The sequence below is a fragment of the Cajanus cajan genome, chromosome 3, assembly GCF_000230855.2.
Source record: "Cajanus cajan strain Asha chromosome 3, NIPB_CcT2T_4, whole genome shotgun sequence".
NCBI classification, from domain to species: domain Eukaryota; kingdom Viridiplantae; phylum Streptophyta; class Magnoliopsida; order Fabales; family Fabaceae; genus Cajanus; species Cajanus cajan.
Window position 1 is genome coordinate 27704897 of NC_138519.1, and position 23883 is coordinate 27728779.

The 23883-nt window shown below is 34.2% G+C and overlaps 1 long non-coding RNA gene across 1 annotated transcript; it reads left to right on the forward strand.

The window, feature by feature from the left end:
- The first annotated feature begins 8956 nt into the window (after positions 1-8956).
- Positions 8957-12379, forward strand: LOC145955706 (uncharacterized). Its single transcript, XR_014432369.1, has 2 exons — positions 8957-9906; positions 10977-12379. It is a non-coding gene; the product is annotated as an uncharacterized LOC145955706 (long non-coding RNA).
- Positions 12380-23883: the final 11504 nt, after the last annotated feature.

A 23883-nucleotide genomic window follows, 5' to 3' on the forward strand; every position in this document is an offset into this window, starting at 1 on the left:
TCTCCTTCAATCACTCTGCACTACCCCTACTCGCCTAAAAGCTCCAATGGACCGTCACCGTAAACCCTCGTTCGTAACTATGCCGGCACTCTCCACCTCCCGCCGCCTCCGCCTCTCCACCAGTTTTGTGGAAAGGAGCCCTGTCCCAAGGGCGCCCATATCCCTCGAGGGACTCGACGAAGAGCAAGCCGAGGTTTCTCCTATCCACAGTTTCCTCGCTTTCGCCGTCATCGGCGCCGCCCTCTCACACGCCCTTGACAAGAAGCGCCGTGAACTCACGATACCGTTTACGCTTCCGTATTATGCACTATCTCTTTTAATGCTTTTGGTGTGTTAATTCTCTTTTATGAATGAATCTGATTTTAGGTTTTATTATTTGTGACAGGACGAGGACAGACTTTACAAGAGAATTGCTGAATTAGAAGACACTGCAGTCACTACTAAAAAAATTAAAATTTGTGACGAAAATTTGTGACGGACAAAATGTCGTCACTAATAGTGACGACTTTTGTGCGAAAATTTTATTTTTGTGACGGACTACTTATTTTTAGAGTTTGTGACGGATTTTGCGATGGAAAAACCACAACAAGGTGTTGAGAAACATCTTTTTAGTTAGAATTGTTTGAAGCGTAACCCTAAACGACACCACACCACACACGTTTTTTTGCACTCCACACCACACACAACGTTTTTTTGCACTACCATGGAACATACAACGTTTTCTGTTTACACACAATGTTTTTTGCACTACCATGGACAAAGCACCACACACAACGTTTTCTGTTTACACACAACGTTTTTTGCACTATATTTGTCCCTCTCCTTCAATCACTCTGCACTACCCCTACTCGCCTAAAAGCTCCAATGGACCGTCACCGTAAACCCTCGTTCGTAACTATGTCGGCACTCTCCACCTCCCGCCGCCTCCGCCTCTCCACCAGTTTTGTGGAAAGGAGCCCTGTCCCAAGGGCGCCCATATCCCTCGAGGGACTCGACGAAGAGCAAGCCGAGGTTTCTCCTATCCACAGTTTCCTCGCTGTCGCCGTCATCGGCGCCGCCCTCTCACACGCCCTTGACAAGAAGCGCCGTGAACTCACGATACCGTTTACGCTTCCGTATTATGCACTATCTCTTTTAATGCTTTTGGTGTGTTAATTCTCTTTTATGAATGAATCTGATTTTAGGTTTTATTATTTGTGACAGGACGAGGACAGACTTTACAAGAGAATTGCTGAATTAGAAGACACTGCAGTCACTAATAAAAAAATTAAAATTTGTGACGAAAATTTGTGACGGACAAAATATCGTCACTAATAGTGACGACTTTTGTGCGAAAATTTTATTTTTGTGACGGACTACTTATTTTTAGAGTTTGTGACGGATTTTGTGATGGAAAAACCACAACAAGGTGTTGAGAAACATTTCGTTTAGTTAGAATTGTTTGAAGCGTAACCCTAAACGACACCACACCACACACGTTTTTTTGCACTCCACACCACACACAACGTTTTTTTGCACTACCATGGCACATACAACGTTTTCTGTTTACACACAATGTTTTTTGCACTACCAAGGATAAAGCACCACACACAACGTTTTCTGTTTACACACAACGTTTTTTGCACTATATTTGTCCCTCTCCTTCAATCATTCTGCACTAACCCTACTCGCCTAAAAGCTCCAATGGACCGTCACCGTAAACCCTCGTTCGTAACTATGCCGGCACTCTCCACCTCCCGCCGCCTCCGCCTCTCCACCAGTTTTGTGGACAGGAGCCCTGTCCCAAGGGCGCCCATATCCCTCGAGGGACTCGACGAAGAGCAAGCCGAGGTTTCTCCTATCCACAGTTTCCTCGCTGTCGCCGTCATCGGCGCCGCCCTCTCATACGCCCTTGACAAGAAGCGCCGTGAAATCACGATACCGTTTACGCTTCCATATTATGCACTATCTCTTTTAATGCTTTTGGTGTGTTAATTCTCTTTTATGAATGAATCTGATTTTAGGTTTTATTATTTGTGACAGGACGAGGACAGACTTTACAAGAGAATTGCTGAATTAGAAGACACTGCAGTCACTAATAAAAAAATTAAAATTTGTGACAAAAATTTGTGACGGACAAAATGTCGTCACTAATAGTGACGACTTTTGTGCGAAAATTTTATTTTTGTGACGGACTACTTATTTTTAGAGTTTGTGACGGATTTTGTGATGGAAAAACCACAACAAGGTGTTGAGAAACATTTCGTTTAGTTAGAATTGTTTGAAGCGTAACCCTAAACGACACCACACCACACACGTTTTTTTGCACTCCACACCACACACAACGTTTTTTTGCACTACCATGGCACATACAACGTTTTCTGTTTACACACAATGTTTTTTGCACTAAAAAGGACAAAGCACCACACACAACGTTTTCTGTTTACACACAACGTTTTTTGCACTATATTTGTCCCTCTCCTTCAATCACTCTGCAGTAACCCTACTCGCCTAAAAGCTCCAATGGACCGTCACCGTAAACCCTCGTTCGTAACTATGCCGGCACTCTCCACCTCCCGCCGCCTCCGCCTCTCCACCAGTTTTGTGGACAGGAGCCCTGTCCCAAGGGCGCCCATATCCCAAGAGGGACTCGACGAAGAGCAAGCCGAGGTTTCTCCTATCCACAGTTTCCTCGCTTTCGCCGTCATCGGTGCCGCCCTCTCACACGCCCTTGACAAGAAGCGCCGTGAACTCACGATACCGTTTACGCTTCCGTATTATGCACTATCTCTTTTAATGCTTTTGGTGTGTTAATTCTCTTTTATGAATGAATCTGATTTTAGGTTTTATTATTTGTGACAGGACGAGGACAGACTTTACAAGAGAATTGCTGAATTAGAAGACACTGCAGTCACTAATAAAAAAATTAAAATTTGTGACGAAAATTTGTGACGGACAAAATGTCGTCACTAATAGTGACGACTTTTGTGCGAAAATTTTATTTTTGTGACGGACTACTTATTTTTAGAGTTTGTGACGGATTTTGTGATGGAAAAACCACAACAAGGTGTTGAGAAACATTTCGTTTAGTTAGAATTGTTTGAAGCGTAACCCTAAACGACACCACACCACACACGTTTTTTTGCACTCCACACCACACACAACGTTTTTTTGCACTACCATGGCACATACAACGTTTTCTGTTTACACACAATGGTTTTTGCACTACCATGGACAAAGCACCACACATAATGTTTTCTGTTTACACACAACGTTTTTTGCACTATATTTGTCCCTCTCCTTCAATCACTCTGCACTACCCCTACTCGCCTAAAAGCTCCAATGGACCGTCACCGTAAACCCTCGTTCGTAACTATGCCGGCACTCTCCACCTCCCGCCGCCTCCGCCTCTCCACCAGTTTTGTGGACAGGAGCCCTGTCCCAAGGGCGCCCATATCCCTCGAGGGACTCGACGAAGAGCAAGCCGAGGTTTCTCCTATCCACAGTTTCCTCGCTGTCGCCGTCATCGGCGCCGCCCTCTCATACGCCCTTGACAAGAAGCGCCGTGAAATCACGATACTGTTTACGCTTCCATATTATGCACTATCTCTTTTAATGCTTTTGGTGTGTTAATTCTCTTTTATGAATGAATCTGATTTTAGGTTTTATTATTTGTGACAGGACGAGGACAGACTTTACAAGAGAATTGCTGAATTAGAAGACACTGCAGTCACTACTAAAAAAATTAAAATTTGTGACGAAAATTTGTGACGGACAAAATGTCGTCACTAATAGTGACGACTTTTGTGCGAAAATTTTATTTTTGTGACGGACTACTTATTTTTAGAGTTTGTGACGGATTTTGCGATGGAAAAACCACAACAAGGTGTTGAGAAACATCTTTTTAGTTAGAATTGTTTGAAGCGTAACCCTAATCGACACCACACCACACACGTTTTTTTGCACTCCACACCACACACAACGTTTTTTTGCACTACCATGGACAAAGCACCACACACAACGTTTTCTGTTTACACACAACGTTTTTTGCACTATATTTGTCCCTCTCCTTCAATCACTCTACACTACTCCTACTCGCCTAAAAGCTCCAATGGACCGTCACCGTAAACCCTCGTTCGTAACTATGCCGGCACTCTCCACCTCCCGCCGCCTCCGCCTCTCCACCAGTTTTGTGGACAGGAGCCCTGTCCCAAGGGCGCCCATATCCCTCGAGGGACTCGACGAAGAGCAAGCCGAGGTTTCTCCTATCCACAGTTTCCTCGCTGTCGCCGTCATCGGCGCCGCCCTCTCACACGCCCTTGACAATAAGCGCCGTGAACTCACGATACCGTTTACGCTTCCGTATTATGCACTATCTCTTTTAATGCTTTTGGTGTGTTAATTCTCTTTTATGAATGAATCTGATTTTAGGTTTTATTATTTGTGACAGGACGAGGACAGACTTTACAAGAGAATTGCTGAATTAGAAGACACTGCAGTCACTACTAAAAAAATTAAAATTTGTGACGAAAATTTGTGACGGACAAAATGTCGTCACTAATAGTGACGACTTTTGTGCGAAAATTTTATTTTTGTGACGGACTACTTATTTTTAGAGTTTGTGACGGATTTTGTGATGGAAAAACCACAACAAGGTGTTGAGAAACATTTCGTTTAGTTAGAATTGTTTGAAGCGTAACCCTAAACGACACCACACCACACACGTTTTTTTGCACTCCACACCACACACAACGTTTTTTTGCACTACCATGGCACATACAACGTTTTCTGTTTACACACAATGGTTTTTGCACTACCATGGACAAAGCACCACACATAACGTTTTCTGTTTACACACAACGTTTTTTGCACTATATTTGTCCCTCTCCTTCAATCACTCTGCACTACCCCTACTCGCCTAAAAGCTCCAATGGACCGTCACCGTAAACCCTCGTTCGTAACTATGCCGGCACTCTCCACCTCCCGCCGCCTCCGCCTCTCCACCAGTTTTGTGGACAGGAGCCCTGTCCCAAGGGCGCCCATATCCCTCGAGGGACTCGACGAAGAGCAAGCCGAGGTTTCTCCTATCCACAGTTTCCTCGCTGTCGCCGTCATCGGCGCTGCCCTCTCACACGCCCTTGACAAGAAGCGCCGTGAACTCACGATACCGTTTACGCTTCCGTATTATGCACTATCTCTTTTAATGCTTTTGGTGTGTTAATTCTCTTTTATGAATGAATATGATTTTAGGTTTTATTATTTGTGACAGGACGAGGACAGACTTTACAAGAGAATTGCTGAATTAGAAGACACTGCAGTCACTACTAAAAAAATTAAAATTTGTGACGAAAATTTGTGACGGACAAAATGTCGTCACTAATAGTGACGACTTTTGTGCGAAAATTTTATTTTTGTGACGGACTACTTATTTTTAGAGTTTGTGACGGATTTTGTGATGGAAAAACCACAACAAGGTGTTGAGAAACATTTCGTTTAGTTAGAATTGTTTGAAGCGTAACCCTAAACGACACCACACCACACTCGTTTTTTTGCACTCCACACCACACAACGTTTTTTTGCACTACCATGGCACATACAACGTTTTCTGTTTACACACAATGTTTTTTGCACTACCATGGACAAAGCACCACACACAACATTTTCTGTTTACACACAACGTTTTTTGCACTATATTTGTCCCTCTCCTTCAATCACTCTGCACTACCCCTACTCGCCTAAAAGCTCCAATGGACCGTCACCGTAAACCCTCGTTCGTAACTATGCCGGCACTCTCCACCTCCCGCCGCCTCCGCCTTTCCACCAGTTTTGTGGACAGGAGCCCTGTCCCAAGGGCGCCCATATCCCTCGAGGGACTCGACGAAGAGCAAGCCGAGGTTTCTCCTTTCCACAGTTTCCTCGCTGTCGCCGTCATCGGCGCCGCCCTCTCACACGCCCTTGACAAGAAGCGCCGTGAACTCACGATACCGTTTACGCTTCCGTATTATGCACTATCTCTTTTAATGCTTTTGGTGTGTTAATTCTCTTTTATGAATGAATCTGATTTTAGGTTTTATTATTTGTGACAGGACGAGGACAGACTTTACAAGAGAATTGCTGAATTAGAAGACACTGCAGTCACTACTAAAAAAATTAAAATTTGTGACGAAAATTTGTGACGGACAAAATGTCGTCACTAATAGTGACGACTTTTGTGCGAAAATTTTATTTTTGTGACGGACTACTTATTTTTAGAGTTTGTGACGGATTTTGTGATGGAAAAATTTTCGTCTCTAACAATTCCGTCACAAACAGGGTCACTAATAAAAAAAAAAATTTGCGACAGATTTAGTGACAGATTTTGATTCCTCTCTAAATATTTCGTCACAAATTCCGTCACAATCTGTGAGGGATTATGTATCCCTCTCAAAATAGAAAATTTTATTGTACAATTATTATATTTAAGAATTATGTATAAATAAAAAATATTTTGCTAAAAAAATAATTGAAAAGTTATGAAACTAAAATATTTTTTCATCAAAAGATTAAAAATTAAAACATAAGAAATGAATTAATTTAAATAATAAGTTGTCATTTTGAAGTATAAGAAATTAAAATATGAATTAGGAGAAAACTTTTAATTTAAAAATACTTATGAAATTATAAAAAGACAATATTATTTTGCATTTTAACTAAAAAAGCTAAAAGTAAATATATAAAAGTATATTTATAAATTATATATAATTATATATAACTATATATATATGTATATATATAATATATAGTTATATATATATATATATATATATATATATATATATATATATATATATATAATGGTTGACGCTAGAAAATTCATTGTGCTTGATGTACAATTAAGTCTATCAATAAATATATAAAAATATTATCATCATACTTTATAATACACTTAAATGGAATAATTTATTATATATTATATATTTAATAAAAGGTAAAAAAAAAATATATATATATAATTAATTATAAAGTGTATTATATATATTATATAATACACTTTATAATTAATACTTGTATATTAGAAAAAAAAAAGGTGAAAATAATATATATTATATAATTAATAAATCTGGAATAATTTAATTATTTTTTATTTAAAAATTCATAAAAATAAAAAATTAGGATTTTGTGACGGAATTGAATTCCTCACAATTTGTGACGGAAAATTTTTAAAAATTGTATTCCATCACAAATTTCGTCACAATTTGTGAGGAATTACGTATCCCTCTCAAAATAGAAAATTTTATTGCACAATTATTATATTTAAAAATTATGTATAAATAAAAAATATTTTGTTAAAAAAAATAATTAAAAAATTATGAAACTAAAATATTTTTTTCATCAAAAGATTTAAAATTAAAACATAAGAAATGAATTAATTTAAATAATAAGTTGTCATTTTGAAGTATAAGAAATTAAAATATGAATTAGGAAAAAACTTTTAATTTAAAAATACTTATGAAATTATAAAAAGACAATATTAATTTGCATTTTAACTAAAAATCTAAAAATAAATATATAAAAGTATATTTATAAATTATATATAATTATATATAACTATATATATATATATATATATATATATATATAATGGTTGATGCTAGAAAATTCATTGTACTTGATCATTTAATAAAAAGTACAATTAAGTCTATCAATAAATATATAAAAAATATTATCATCATACTTTATAATACACTTAAATGAAATAGTTTAATATATATTATATAATTAATAAAAGGTAAAAATATATATATAATTAATTATAAAGTGTATTATATATATTATATAATATAATTTATAATTAACACTTGTATATTAGAAAAAAAAGGTGAAAATAATATATATTATATAATTAATAAATCTGGAATAAGTTAATTATTTTTTATTTTAAAATTCATAAAAATAAAAAATTAGGATTTTGTGACGGATTTTGAATCTCTCACAATTTGTGACGGAATATTTTTACAAATTGTATTCCGTCACAAATTTCGTCACAATCTGTGAGGGATTACGTATCCCTCTCAAAATAGAAAATTTTACTGCACAATTATTATATTTAAGAATTATGTATAAATAAATCATATTTTGCTAAAAAAATAATTAAAAAAATTATGAAACTAAAATATTTTTTTCATCAAAAGATTAAAAATTAAAACATAAGAAATGAAATAATTTAAATAATAAGTTGTCATTTTGAAGTATAAGAAATTAAAATATGAATTAGGAAAAAACTTTTAATTTAAAAATACTTATGAAATTATAAAAATACAATATTAATTTCCATTTTAACTAAAAAACTAAAAATAAATATATAAAAGTATATTTATAAATGATATATATATATATATATATATATATATATATATATAATGGTTGACGCTAGAAAATTCATTGTGCTTGATTATTTAATAAAAAGTACAATTAAGCCTATCAATAAATATATAAAAATATTATCATCATACTTTATAATACACCTAAATGGAATAATTTAATATATATTATATAATTAATAAAAGGTGAAAATATATATATATTAGAAAATATATATATAATTAATTATAAAATGTATTATATATATTATATAATACACTTTATAATTAATACTTGTATATTAGAAAGAAAAAAAAGGTGAAAATAATATATATTTTATAATTATAAATCTGGAATAATTTAATTATATTTTATTCCATGTTCCTAAAAGAAAAATTGAAATTTAGCAACTCAAAACTATTAATTAGAAAGTAAAACAACCAAAAAATAGAAACTATATCACCAAATTCACCTATGACATTCACAAATAAAAAAACTAAATCACATATAACCATGTAAACAAACAAAACTCAAAATGAAATATGCTGAGCATGCAAAAACACTAAATACACTTAAATAATACAATCAATCGGAAAACAACAAATGAATGAACCACATAGCAAACAATGTACATTTTTGTAAACAACTAAAAGAAATACCAGAAAAACGGACATAGATCTATTGCATGCTTCCATGCTCACTCAGATTGAAACACCACATTCACAAATAAAACCCTCAACATTAATTCACAAATAGGATCAATAAAAACACCACCAAAATCGACATATCCAAAATGACGAACACACCGATGAATACACAAAACCACTGTGAAATAACGAAATCCCTCTGTTGGAACCCTAATACCTTTTACTAAAACAAACATGCATTTCATACTTTCTAAACAAACTTCAAAAGAAATCCCCTTTTAAAGAGTAACCTCATACAAATGACTAATGAAATGTCGTATGTGGAACGGAGGGTAAACGTTGAAGATACCGTCTTTGATGGACCTTTTGGTAGGAGAGTAGGTTTTCGATCACCGGAGACCGGAGAATGGGAGGTCATCGGAAACAAAAAACAACAAAAAATTAGAGGTGCTTGCAAGAAGATGCGACGGAGAGAACACGAAAAATGAAAATGAAAAAGGGTACGAACGGAGGGTACACGGAAAGTTACCGTCTTTGATGGAGCTTTTGATAGGGAGAGCACCGGAGCCACAGAGATGGGCGAGAGAGAAGATTGAAAAATGAAAATGAAAAGGCAGAGAGGGAAATAAGGAATATAAAACATATTTAAATAGACTGGGGACTATTATTTAAAAAGACCTAATTAATGAGGGTTAAATAATAAATATTAAAACATTGTTAAAAAATACAAGTGCTGGCAAAATAGCCACATGTCATCTGTTGTATGGTCCTAGTCACAAAGGGTTTTGGTGCCCTCTAAAATAAACTTGCACCAAAGGAATTGCCAAACAACTAACCTATTGTAAGTGAGAGAAGTGGATAATTTCCTTTCAAATTGTGAAACATTCACACAACACGCGGGTGACAATCAAACAACAAACATGTCTCACGGCAATTCTGGGTATATTTTTGTATACGTTTTAATGCATCTATGTAAATATTGAGTCTGTTCTTTTCTCTAATATGTAATTGATTGATTTTCTCATTCAATATTTATTTCATTTTTCTTGTTTTCTTACACTTAAAAAATCAAACCAAAATTTTTCATCTATGAAATCCACATTTTGTTTCACATTGCTTTAATATATTCTCTGGGTTTTATTTTCACGGTTTTCTTAACCAAAGATCACACTTTCTCTTAAACTTTCTTTCTCACTTTCATGTCTCGATTTCCACCTTAGATATGTTCATATATGCGCTCTCTCTTTCTATGTCTATATTCTCACAATTGAATAAACTACATTTTCTATTCCTTTTTGTCCTTTTCGGATTTTTAAGAGCTAGTCTGAACTGATTTAGAGTGTATTTTGAAAACCAATTAAGTGAATGTTACACACTATTTTAAATCCCAACAATTATTGTTTTTTCATTTTGTACTTTGACAAGTGCAAACGCATATAAGGTGATTCCAGTAATTCAAACACACTTTTAATTACAAATGTCATGCTTTTCACATATTAACAATCACACAATTTTATAATTCACAGCCCAAAACAGAGGATTTTGTTAAATTAACCAATATCGATCTACACCGCCGAAATAGGAATGACTCAACATTCCTTCAAGATTTCCACAATTAATTACACATTTCATGCTTTTCACATATAAAAAATCGCTCAGTTTAGAGCTACCTAAATTAAGTCATGGTTATTTAAAGTGCACTATCCTATATGATAATTCATTATATGTTATTGAGGCATAATATATATCACATACGTTAGTGGAAGCTGTGTTTTGATAAAAAAAAATAATTACGAAGCTTTCTAATCCCAAACCACACTAAGTTTTTAAATGCAAGTGGTCTCATTCAAAAAGGATACCTATATAATGCTATAACTTATGTCGAGATAAAATTAGGTAATTTTCTAGTTTCCCATTGATATTCTCTGAAAAAAGAGTTTTATTGCTCAAGTTAGAAGCATTTCATGTTAGAGATGTGCTGAAGAACTTATGTTCAAGTGGTCTCCATAGGACCCCTTCACAAGGGAACCAGAACAGACCTACTCTACATGGAAGAGATCAAATGGCGCTGCATGCTATATCTCCTTCACCGATCAAAACAACAACATCCAATGCAAGTCTTAAAAAACTGAGGCATAGCTATGCTCAAGTTAGATGAAATAGTTCGCGCAAGCTACAATGTCGATGACGTTAGGTTCAAACGCAACGACCACGCCAAAATTATGCTGTTGGATGGGTGTTTTCTGCTTGAGCTTCTCGTCAGTGGAACACCCGAAACAAACGAACTGTTACAGTGTAGGTTAGTTGGTCCTAGTCCTGGAGGTGAAGTCATAAAAAGGGAAAAAGGTGTTGTCGGATTTGACCATGCTTGAAAACCAGATCCCCCTTGTGGTTCTAGATAAGTTATCATCAACACTTTTTCCCAAAATAAATGATAAAGTTCGTGTCCAATGGATACATAACCATGCACTTTCCATCCTGGGCTACAATTATAATACTTTGGATTCACGCTTCTCCGAGTTAAAAGCATTTCATTTAGTTGAACTTGTTCACTCCTTCGTGGATAAGGGAAAAAATGAAATCCAGCAGAAAGAAGCAAAGGATCGGAAGAATATTTGTATGGACAATGGAGAAGAAAAGAAAATCAGTCATAGAAAACCAAAACTGCAGCGTTGCGCTACGAGGTTGGAAGCAGGTGGGGTTACAATTAAACCTTCAGATATGGCATCTAGGTTTGACTTGAAGGTAACATTCAACGACTGAAAACTAGAAATTCCGCAACTGCAAATTACAGAAACCACGGAAGCAAAGTGGAGGAACTTAATTGCTTGGGAGCTGAATAGAGTCACCCTAGAAAAGCAACGTGGGAAAGAAGAAAAAATTAGCTGTCAATTCATTTGTTATGCTTGTTTCATTCAAAGCTTAATCTGTTATGTCCACGACGTTAAACTGCTTAAGGATAGAGGTTGTATTGGAACAAGAATTGGATGACAATGGAAAAGAAAGAAAAATAATTGGCGACGAAGATTTGATGAATTTATTTCGTAGTATGACAGAGGGAGTTCCTGAGGCTGAGATCAACATGGATTCATGGTTGGGTTACGTGATTCAGAAATTGAACAAATACCCAATTGTGGATCGTGGCAGGGAAAAATGTAAAATCGTGTAGCATGTGATGAGATGTTTTGTAACGTGGATTTGGTACCAATTGAGAGGCGCTTATCGAGAGTTGAGACTTCATCATATCCCAACTGGGTGGAAACTAATAGCGGTCCTCGCTGCTGCATCAGGGCTTGCTCTCACTGCCATTCAGATACATTTTTCAATCCACGTCCGCTAGGGTTATCTTTTACTCACTTTTTTAATTAATCATGCTTTTGATCATAAATAAATTTTGATCTAGTTTTCGTGTATTTTGATCACCTCTCGATCTTTTTGATATATATATATATATATATATATATATATATATATATATATATTTATTTATTTTTTTGATGAGCTAAGCTTGTTTTAGAGGCTTGCATACTCCATAGTTCATATTGATTTTGTTCAAACTTTACCCTTACTTCATGGCCATTTTCTTTTTAATAACAGATGCATCTAGAACATGCTTAAGGGGAAAGCGAACTAGTATCAATAGAGTTCATATATGGAACCTAAAGGATATAGTACTTTAAAAAAAGAAGTAAGACATAGTCTAGGTTGGACAATTAATTGTTAGATTATTGTACCTGGACTTGAGATGGTGCTTTGGTGTTTGTGGTTATTGAACGAAAATATCTAGACTCGCAAGGGTGTCTTGATGTCCAAAACTATCGAACGAATATACCTAGATTCGCAAAGGTGCTTCGGTGTCTAAGGTTGTACAACGACCATGTTAAGACTCATGAGAGCGCCTTAGTGTCTGAGGCTACTAAATGAGTGTACCTAGACTTGCAAGGTGTGTCTTGGTGTCTGAGACTGTCGAACGAGCATGCTTGGACTCATAAGGGTGCCACAATGTATGAGGTTGTCGAACAAGCATGTTTGTATCACTTGTGAATATATTTTATAAATACGTGTTTGTATTACTATTTACTGCTCATTAATAAAAGGGATAAGTAGTTATGTATAATACACAAGTGTTAGAATAAAGTTTTTCTGTAATTAATTTTTACTCTATTATCTATTATGAGTGTGTATTTTTGTGCGTGTCATCTCTAATAATTTGATATCGAGAGCTTGTTGTTTGTGGGAGACCTATAATTGGTTGTGTGTCAAATCTACTAGGTTGCAAGTGTTGATCAAACTCAAGATGTAAACATGGTCATTGTTAGTTTTGATTATTACAAATAAGCCTTTTGAAAGAAAAGAGTACATGCAACTTGTATTTTGTTTTGTGTTTTTGAGTCTCTTGGAAGAAAATAGTACAAATTGTATCTTGTTTGTGTGTTTAAGGCTTTATTACTTGTGTACTTTGTGCTTGGTAAATAACTTAATCTTAGATCTCTATCTAGATATTGATTGATGAAGAAAATCTATTAGGTTGCAAGTGTTGATCAAACTCAAGATGAAAACATGGTCTTTGTTAGTTTTGATTATTACAAATGAGCCTCTTGAAAGAAAAGATAGCGCAACTTGTATTTTGTTTTGTGTTTTTGAGCCTCTTGGAAGAAAATAGTAAATTGTATCTTGTTTGTGTTTAGAGCTTTGTTACTTGTGTGCTTTATGCCTGGTAAATAACTTAATCTTAGATCTCTATCTAGATATTGATTGATGAAGAGAATAATAATTTAATATTTCTAACTCTAAATAATTTTGTATTTTTAATATTGCAACAATAAATGATACTTAAATTTTAATCATATTTTACAAGGAAAAAATGTTCATCATAAAAGTTTTACAATAGTTCTAACAAATGATAGTAATAAATCAATCAAACATTTAAATAATAATTTTTTTATTTCAAATCAGTCTCTTAAGGTTTTGTTTTAAATTAATCTAGTTCGATCAGAAAGTAAAGTTTGTGGCCAAGGATTGTTTTCATCATGGATTGAACTCGAACACTTAATTCGACCTTGGATTCAACATCTACAAGAAAAATGTTGATTTTTGACAGAAATTTTCGACAGAAACAGCTAAATTTTTGACGGATTTTTATTTTTTCGACGGATTGAAAAAATTTGCATCGGAAAAAAAATCTGGCGGAAATAATTTTTCCGATGGAAAAATCCGTCAAAAATTTCCATCAGAAATTTCTGACAGAATTTTCCGTCAGAAATTATAATTTTTTTTTAATTTTAACTTGTACAAATTAATTCATTTAAGTCATCCTCAAATATACAATTTCATATTTGTACTATAATAATAATATATAATAATTTTATATTACAAATAATAATAATAATAATAATAATATATTTAATTATTCTTTATATATATGTATTTACTTTTATAATTAACATCTAGTTATTTTTATTTAAAATTATAATTTCAATTATTTAATTTTATAATTTATAATGATAATATAATTTATAAAATTATAAATATTTATTTATTACATACTTATAAATTAAATTTTAATATTTTAAATAAATTATTAATTAATTTAATATATTTATTTACCTTAAATCCAACATATAAAATTCAAAAAATGTATTTATACTTTTTTTTCTTTTTCTAATTATCAACTATTAATAAAATACTAGCTTAAAATCTTATCTAATTATATATAATATTCTCATATCAAATTTAAAACCAGATATTAGTTAAATCAAACATATAAAATTTAAAAAACAAAAAATTTATATTAATAAAAGATGATTTGATACTTCATTTTTATAAAATAAAATTGATGTAATATATTCATTTCAAAATAAACTAAAATATGAACACTTTGATTACCTTCCAGTTGTTGTTCAATTTTAACAAAATTTGATATACACGTATAAAGTGATATGAACTTTCAATTTAACGGTTGGATTTACAAAATTCACATTTAATATAAAGTTACTGAGCGACATAATACTTAGTAAAAATTACACCGGTATAATTAAAACCATATATATATATATATATATATATATATATATATATATTATAACCATATACACCGGTATATATATATATATATATATATATATATATATATATAGGGACGAATGCACGTTTGGAATAGTGGGGCGCTTGCCCCCACTACTATTTGACATATACATAATTTTTTATCTAAAAAAATAATATATTTTAAAAAAAATTATATTATAATAAAATAAATATATAGATTCAGAAAAAATGTTTATTTATTTGATATTTAATTTGTCAAATTTTTGAAGGAAATTAATTCTCATGTGATAAAAAAAATTTCTTAATAATGAATTAATTTTTTTAAAAAAGTTTAACTATAATATATATGTATATATATATATGTGTCTTAATATTCACATATATAATGTAATATATTAAAATAAATAATTTTTTGATAAAATAAAATTTGTAATATGCATGTTTATCTTTTGTGGTTTTTATTTATTGTATACGTTGATTGAAAAAATCAAAATAGTAAAATTGTATACATTGATTAAAAAAATCAAAATAAGAAAAATCAGAAGATTTATGTTCCATTTAGAATTGTTGTTATAAGATATATTTTAAAATAAATTATCATCTAAAAATATATATTAGATATTAAAAACATATTTATATCATAAATAAATTAAACTTTAGTTTTATAAAATTTAATATATTTATTTTTATATTTTTAATAGTGTTAAATTATTATAAAATAAGTCTTTATGATTCTAGTTATACCCAAATATTTAAAAAATGTCTATGATAGATATATAAGTTATACTTAAAATATATATTTTTAAAAGAAGTTATGTTCAAACCAACTAAATTATAATAAAATATAGTGTGACTTAATTTATTTTCATCTTTCATACTAATCGTAGATATAAAAAACTTTTAATAAATAATTATAATATATAATTATAATATATATTTATACCTTTAAAAGACATATAAAATTTTTAATACTACAAATATATATAAAAAATTAAAAATAATAAATTAAAAATAAGAAATTAAAATAAAAAAAATAAGATTTAAAAATAATAATTAAAAATTTTAGACAGAATATTTCGTCAGAAATTTCTGACGGAATTTTTCGTCGAAAATTTCTGACAGAATTTTCCGTCAGAAATTTTTTGGAAATTTTTTGTCAAAAATTTCTGACAGATTTATAATTCCGTCAAAAATTTTCGATTGAATTTTCCGTCAAAAAATTTATGTCGAAAATTTCTGATAGATTTATATTTCCGTCAAAAGTTTTTGACGGAAAATTCCGTCAAAAATTTCTGACAGAAATATAAATCCGTCGGAAAATTCTGTCAAAAATTTACATTTTTCTTGTAGTAATCATTTGTGCATGTGTAACTCCTTGGTTATATTAAGTTTTTCTTTATAACTATTTTTAGCAAAAATCAGTGACTCATTTGTTAGTCGTTATTTACAATACTTTGAGATTAATTTGATTTGATTAAAATTTTGTAAAAAGGTTGATTATAAAATCATCTTATCAGGTAGAAAATTAAAGGTATAAAAATGTGTAAAAATTATTAAGATACAAAAATTATCTTTGGTAACAAAGTAATTTACACATTATTTTAAAAAATGGCACGAAAAATTTTATGACACTTATACTAATGACAAAAGAGTAAGTTTTGTCATTAAATTTATTTCAATTGCTGTATAATAAAGTAATACTATTCTAACATAAAGAAAAATAGCTGGCATTATTATATATCTCATATTTTAGTTAAGATATTATTGACTCACTTCATACATTCGTATAGAAACCTTATCCTCTTCTTATTTCAATACATATTTTAGAATTATTTAATTTTATTATTTTACGTGTAATAGTTTTAAAATAATTTTAATATTTTAAAAATATATCTTAGAGATTTATATATGAATTTGTGCATCACGTGAGTAGGAACACTGACGAGCAGGACAGCCTATCATAAAATGTGAAAATTTCATGTCTTGGTTAGTAAAAGTGGCGAAATCCAATATAAATACTACATGTATATGTGCCTGCAATTCACATGTCTCATTAGGAAATCCGATCGAGGACTAGTGTGGGAGATAACTACCGATGTCTCGATCTCATAAGAGGGTCTCTACCAATGATGCCGTGGATGACCCAACACTGAATAAGAAACAAAAGACCACCACCACCAACAACAACTGTTTCAGTGAAAGCGTCAACGGAAAGATCGCTGACCGCCCCACACGTGCTAAGTATCAGTCAAACACCATATCACACCATGATTCATCGTGTATGTTCTAAATGTACTCAATACGTTCTGGATTTCGTTTGGCATAGTTTTCAACAATTCATCGATTTTGAAAAAAATTATTATTGTTATTATTATTATTTTTTTTACTTTTGTATACATATGACTTGAATTTAGGAATGAAAAATGATTGTTATGACCACTCGAAATGTTGATCACTCGAAAATTGCTTGAATCAACAAGGGCATTACCTCACCACGCAAAAGGGAGACAGGGTCGAATTCAGAGGAAATTCGAGAATCGAAAGGCCGAGTTAGAAGCAGGATCTTATATACAAGACAGGGTCGAACATGATGCACTCGAAAAAGTCGATAAAAGAGGAAGGTTCAGTCAGAAACGGTTATCAAACGAAAGCGGTTATCAAAATTAAAAATAAAGACACGTGGAGAGAGTGGTTTAAGGAGGTTATTCTTCTGAAACGCGTAATGGGAATAGTGGGCAACGGTTACGGATTGAAAGTCTACGTATATAAAATAACCACCCATTATGTTTCTATAAATACAAGACCTACAGACCTTTGTGAGGGTCGGAAAAACGCATACTTGAATAGAGCTCTGGAGCACTCTCTGCCTGCGCATATGGCTTTCGTGCATGGAATCGTGTTTGGGTATGACTGACCTTCGACCATTTTTCTTTTCCATTCTAGGATTAGGAGTAGTATTAGCTTTTCATTGTTATTGTAATCTGTTCTTGATAATCTGTTCTTGTAGTTTAATGTATGGATGTATGAACCATGATTTGTATTGAAGAAATATATATTGTTCATTCCATTCACATTATCGTTTGCGTGCATGAACATGGCTTGTTAGTGTTAATTGAAGAACATTTGGAAACAAGTAATCACTAAAATCTTCCTTAATCTTCGTTCTCGATAGTGTTAAAACAGTAGCAGTGTTACACCTAAATTGAAATACGACGTATGCTGGTCTAAATAAAAAGAATCCACGAGACGAATTCCACCGTAAACAAATTGGCACGCCCGGTGGGACGCGTTTAATTCAGAACATAATTGGACTAGTTTTAGGTGTGTGAATTGCATGAGATTAAGGAGTGGAAGAACTATGTCTACGTCTGATAACATGAACGTAAACAACAATAATGTAGATGTAGAACAGCCCAACCCCAATCTTGATAATACTACGAATGTGACCAGGGGGGCAAGATCACCTCCTGTATTGCTTGAGAACCATGCTAGGCATAATAATACCACTCAAGAGTTAGTAAATGTCACTAGAGAGTACCCCTGGGGTATGCCACCCAACTGGCGGAGTACTCAGCCTACGTATGTTGAGATGTCAATGCCTTTCATAGGACCAAATTCGCAAATGAATATATCCCCACAGGGATATAATCCCGGGCCAAATGGATTAGGTTTTGTCATGCAAGACCCGTATCAACACGTAGGAACAAGTCAGGAGGGTTCGTTAATTCGACAGGGTAGTTACATGCCTACAGGTATAAGTAACCAAGCAATGATGGCTCTCCGACAACAAATGGACCATAGTAATCATGACATGGTCAATTTGTTGTCCACTCAGATGCACAATATCATGACACCCCTGTATGAGTTAATAAATAAAATAGGTGATAAGTTGGGCAATGGGCCTCCTTCGAGAGCAATGAGTGTGAATTTAAATGATACAGAGAACCCTGGGGGGCATGGAAACTTGCAAAATATAGTTCGACCTAATAGAAACCCTGATGACAATCTGGATCAAATTGTAGAAAGAATATTGAATAGGCATGGATTCGATGTAGGTCGAAACGAACACCCATACTTTGTGTCAGCCTTCCCAAATTATATTACACAGGCAGAATTACCCCGTGGAATGAAAGTCCCAAAGTTCACAAAATTCGCGGGAGAATTAACCGAATCAACAGTAGAACACATAGCTAGGTATGGGGTCGAATGTGGGGATCTGGCTAATAATGAATACTTGAAAATGAAATATTTTCCAAGTTCTTTGACTAAACATGCTTTTACCTGGTTTACTACCTTGCCCCCTAATTCGATACATACTTGGGTACAGCTAGAAGGAAGCTTTCATGAGCATTTCTTTCGAGAGGAAATGAAGGTCAGTATAGTAGATCTAATGAACATTAAAAGGCAAAACAATGAAACATTAGATGACTATTTAAACAGGTTTAGGCAATTAAAATCTCGATGCTATACTAATATTCCAGAACATGAATTAGTTAGAATTGCTGCAACTGGTTTAGAATTCTCAATACGCAAAAAACTAGTTAACGAACAATTGAGAGACATGGCCCAACTTGCTGAGAAAGTGCGTAGGATTGAACAAATTAAGTTAGAAAAGGAGAAACTGAAGAAGTTTGACAAGTTCGTTAGAAAAGAAAGAGTTGCGTATTTAGAAAATTCTGAGTTAAGTGAAGATTCTAATTATGAAATGGCGAGTGAAGATTTCGAGATTAATTTAGCAGAATTACGCCCTGGACCAACGTACCAATGTCAAATGTTAAAACCAGGGAGTAATACAGAGGAGAATTCGAGTAAGAAATATAGTTTTGATATAACTAAAGCAGAAAAGATATTTGATATTCTGTTAAAGGATAAACAAATTATTCTTCCAGATAATCATAAAATCCCACCATTCGAGCAAAGGAAAGGAAAGAAGTTTTGTAAGTATCATAATATGTATGGGCATTGGACTAACAATTGTGTACGTTTCAGGGATTTGATCGAAAAGGCGATTACTGATGGTCGTCTAGCTTTCGAGGGAAAAGATATGAAAGTTGACACAGATCCCTTTGCTGCTCATACTGGTTATGTCGAGCCAGTTTCTTTGGGAATCAACATGGTGGATGTTGCTGTGGAAGAAGAGGAAAACATCGAACCTATCTCTGATGAAAAACTCGAAGAGTTAATGGAGGATTTTGCCAAGGAGCAAGAACCTATTTACCCAAAAGAAGGAGATAGCTTAGTGGAATTCCTCTCGAAAAAGAAAGAGGCAGATAAGGAGGTCATGTTATGTCCTCGTTGTAGTGCCGTTTTTGATAAGGCTGCTGCAAAAGCCTTCGAGGAGTCAGAAATGCTGAAAAGCTACAAAGCTGAAAAGATGCGTGAAAAAGCTCAGCTTCGTGACAGGGCGAAATCAGGATTGACTATGAGGCAGATTCATATGCCTCAATACAACGCTCCTGTCGGGAAAATGGAAATGTATAATTCTTCCAGATTTGGTAACACTTATGTGCCTAATGCCAACGCACCTGTGGGAAAATGGAATGCTCCTCCTGGATTAATGGGAGGCATGGGTCGAGGAAAGCAAGTCATGAACCAGACTAATCACCCTATGCAAGGGATTCCCGGGAAGATGTTAAACCCTATGACAGGGCCTAGTCGAATTAACTCTGGGGGATATGGACGTGGTTTTCGACAGCCCATGAACAACATGACCAAGACTCAGTGGAGGAGACAGCAAAGGATGAGAAAGGCCACGTTCGAGGGAGTTAAAGGAAATCGATTTTCAGTGCCAGTGCCTCCAAAAGGGGAAGCTTCTAGAAAATTCCTAGAAGAGGATGATGAAGACATGATCACAGATTGTTTCGAAAGTGGATTCGAAGATTCGTTAGAAGACATCTGTGGAATAGTTTCTATCTTGCCAACAGAGTTTGCTGAGGCTATGGAGGCTGTCAATGAGCAAGAAGACGTGTATCGCGAAGATTATTTCGAGGATCCTAATTATGAGTCTAAGGTAATTTGGGTGAATCAGATTTCGAGGGTGGTTCCTAAGTTTAACTCTGCTGTGTTCGATTCTCCTACCGAGGAGATGAAAAATCACTTGAAACCTCTCTTGTTGACCTTAATGATCGAAGGGCAGGAAGTCAATAAGGTCTTGGTGGATGGGGGTGCAGCAGTAAATATTTTGCCCAAAACAATGCTGAAAAGGTTTGGGAAATCTTCGATGGATCTGAAACCTCATAATATAATGATTTCTGACTATGCAGGGAAATCTTCAAACCCTGAAGGTATGATCCTACTCGATGTGCAGATTGGAAGTGTAAAAAGGACTACTATGTTTATAGTAACACCTTCCAAGGCGAATTTCAATGTTTTGCTGGGTCGAGAATGGATTCACGGGATGGGTGCTGTGCCATCGACAGTTCATCAAAAAATCTTTTTCTGGAATGATGATGAAGGACTGGAAGTACTGGAGGCTGATCAGAAAACATACGAAGTAGGGATGTATTTTGCTGATCAACAGTTAACAGCTTTTGCGAAAACTAAGCCTTTCGATGCTCACAACTCTGGAATGATGGATGAAGAAGAAGGAGTGAAGAAAACTTTTTGCTGGGATGTTAGAAAGGGTTTTATGATTCGAGCCGACAAGGATTCGGCTCCAACTGAAGAATGAAGGACAAAGATCTTTATTCGAGCTTTTTAGCTCGAATATCGGCTTACGTAGCCGATCGAACGGCCAGTATGGCCGAGGATGTCCAAAGCCAAGTATGGTCGAAGGAAGTTGACGAAAATGGTACGGCCACATGGGCCGATGAAAAACAAAAAATAGAAGGAGGAGAGAAGGAATTCTCGAAGGGAAAAGCAATAGAAAAACAAAGAGACCAAGAGGTCTCAGGCAAAAAAGAAAGTCAGGAAAGAGAAAAGCAGGTCGAAACGAGAAATGAATTGACAAGCCAAGAATTTGAATGCAAGTTTGATTGTGTATTCGATGATTCGCCATTGGGCTTCGAGAGGCCAGTCAATGAAGAGTACAAATTGGAGTCCCAGGACCCTCTCGAAGAAGTCAATTTGGGAACAGTTGAGGAAAGAAGAGTGACATATGTGAGTAAGTTCTTGCAAGGGGAGTTAAAGGAACAACTAATTCGAGTGCTGTTAGAATATAAGGATTGCTTTGCTTGGGATTATGATGAAATGCCAGGACTGGATCGGAGCTTGGTAGAACATCGTTTACCTATGATTCCTGGGAAAAAGCCAGTGAAGCAGAATCCTCGAAGGTTTGTTCCTGAAGTAATCGAGAAAATCAAAGAAGAAATCGAAAGATTGCTAAAAGCAAAATTCATCAGAACTTCGAGATATCCTGAATGGGTTTCGAACATAGTACCTGTGATTAAAAAGAATGGGAAACTCAGGGTATGCATTGATTTTCGAGATCTTAACACAGCAACGCCAAAAGATGAATATCTTATGCCTATTGCTGAAACCATGATTGATGCTGCAGCAGGTAACGAAATTATGAGTTTACTGGATGGTTATTCTGGGTATAACCAAATTTACATTGCAGCAAATGATATATCGAAAACTGCTTTTCGATGTCCAGGTGCGTTGGGCGTATATGAGTGGGTGATGATGCCATTTGGATTGAAGAATGCTGGTGCCACTTATCAAAGAGCAATGAATTTGATCTTTCATGATTTGATTGGTAAGTTTGTACAAGTTTACATTGATGATATAATCATTGGCTCGAAACAAAAGAAAGATCACTTAGATCACTTAAGATTGGCCTTCGAGAGAATGAGAAAACATGGTTTGAAAATGAATCCACTAAAATGTGCTTTTGGTGTCAGAGCAGGTGAATTTTTGGGGTTTATCATACACCAGAAGGGGATCGAAGTGGATAGGAACAAAACTAAGGCCATTATGGAGACCAAGCCTCCATCGAACAAGAAAGAGCTTCAATCTCTCTTAGGTAAAATAAATTTCTTAAGGAGATTTATTTCGAACTTATCTGGTAAAACTAAAATGTTTTCTCCTTTGCTACGTTTACGAAGGGAGCAAGAATTTCGATGGAATGAAGAGCACCAAAAGGCATTCGAGGAGATTAAAGCTTATTTGGCTCATCCTCCAGTTCTAGCACCACTCTCTAAGGGGAAGCAACTCAAGTTGTACATCTCAGCTGGTGATTCGACTATTGCGGGCATGCTGGCGCAAGATGATGATAATGGCATTGAGAGGGTCATTTATTATCTAAGTCGAATGTTAGTGGGAGCTGAAGTTCGATATTCTCCTTTAGAGAAGTTATGTTTAAGTTTATATGTTGCTTGTACAAAGTTGAAGTACTATATTAAGACTCGTGATGTTGTAATATTTTGTCGAAGTAATGTGATTAAGTATATGTTGTGTAAACCTGTTCTACACTCTCGAGTTGGTAAATGGGCCTTAGCGTTAACTGAATATTCGCTTACTTTTGAACCGTTAAAAGCAACTAAAGGTCAAATACTTGCGGATTTTCTCGTTGATCACTCGAAAGAAACAAAAGATAATCTATACTTAACCACAAAGCCTTGGCAGTTATATTTTGACGGGTCCAAACATGCTTTAGGCGCTGGGATAGGTCTTTTAATTATAAATCCCCAAGGAATGCCAACCAAAGTGTCATTCGAAGTGAATGAAAAGTATTCGAACAATGAAACTGAATATCAAGCATTGATAACTGGGCTCGAAATACTGACAGAATTGGGCGCTCGAAATGTCTTAATTCATGGTGATTCTGAATTGGTAATTAAACAATTAACACAAGAATATAAATGTTTAAATGAAAAGTTAATTGGATTAAGAGCTCGAGTTATACAACTACTTAATATGTTCGATGAAGTCA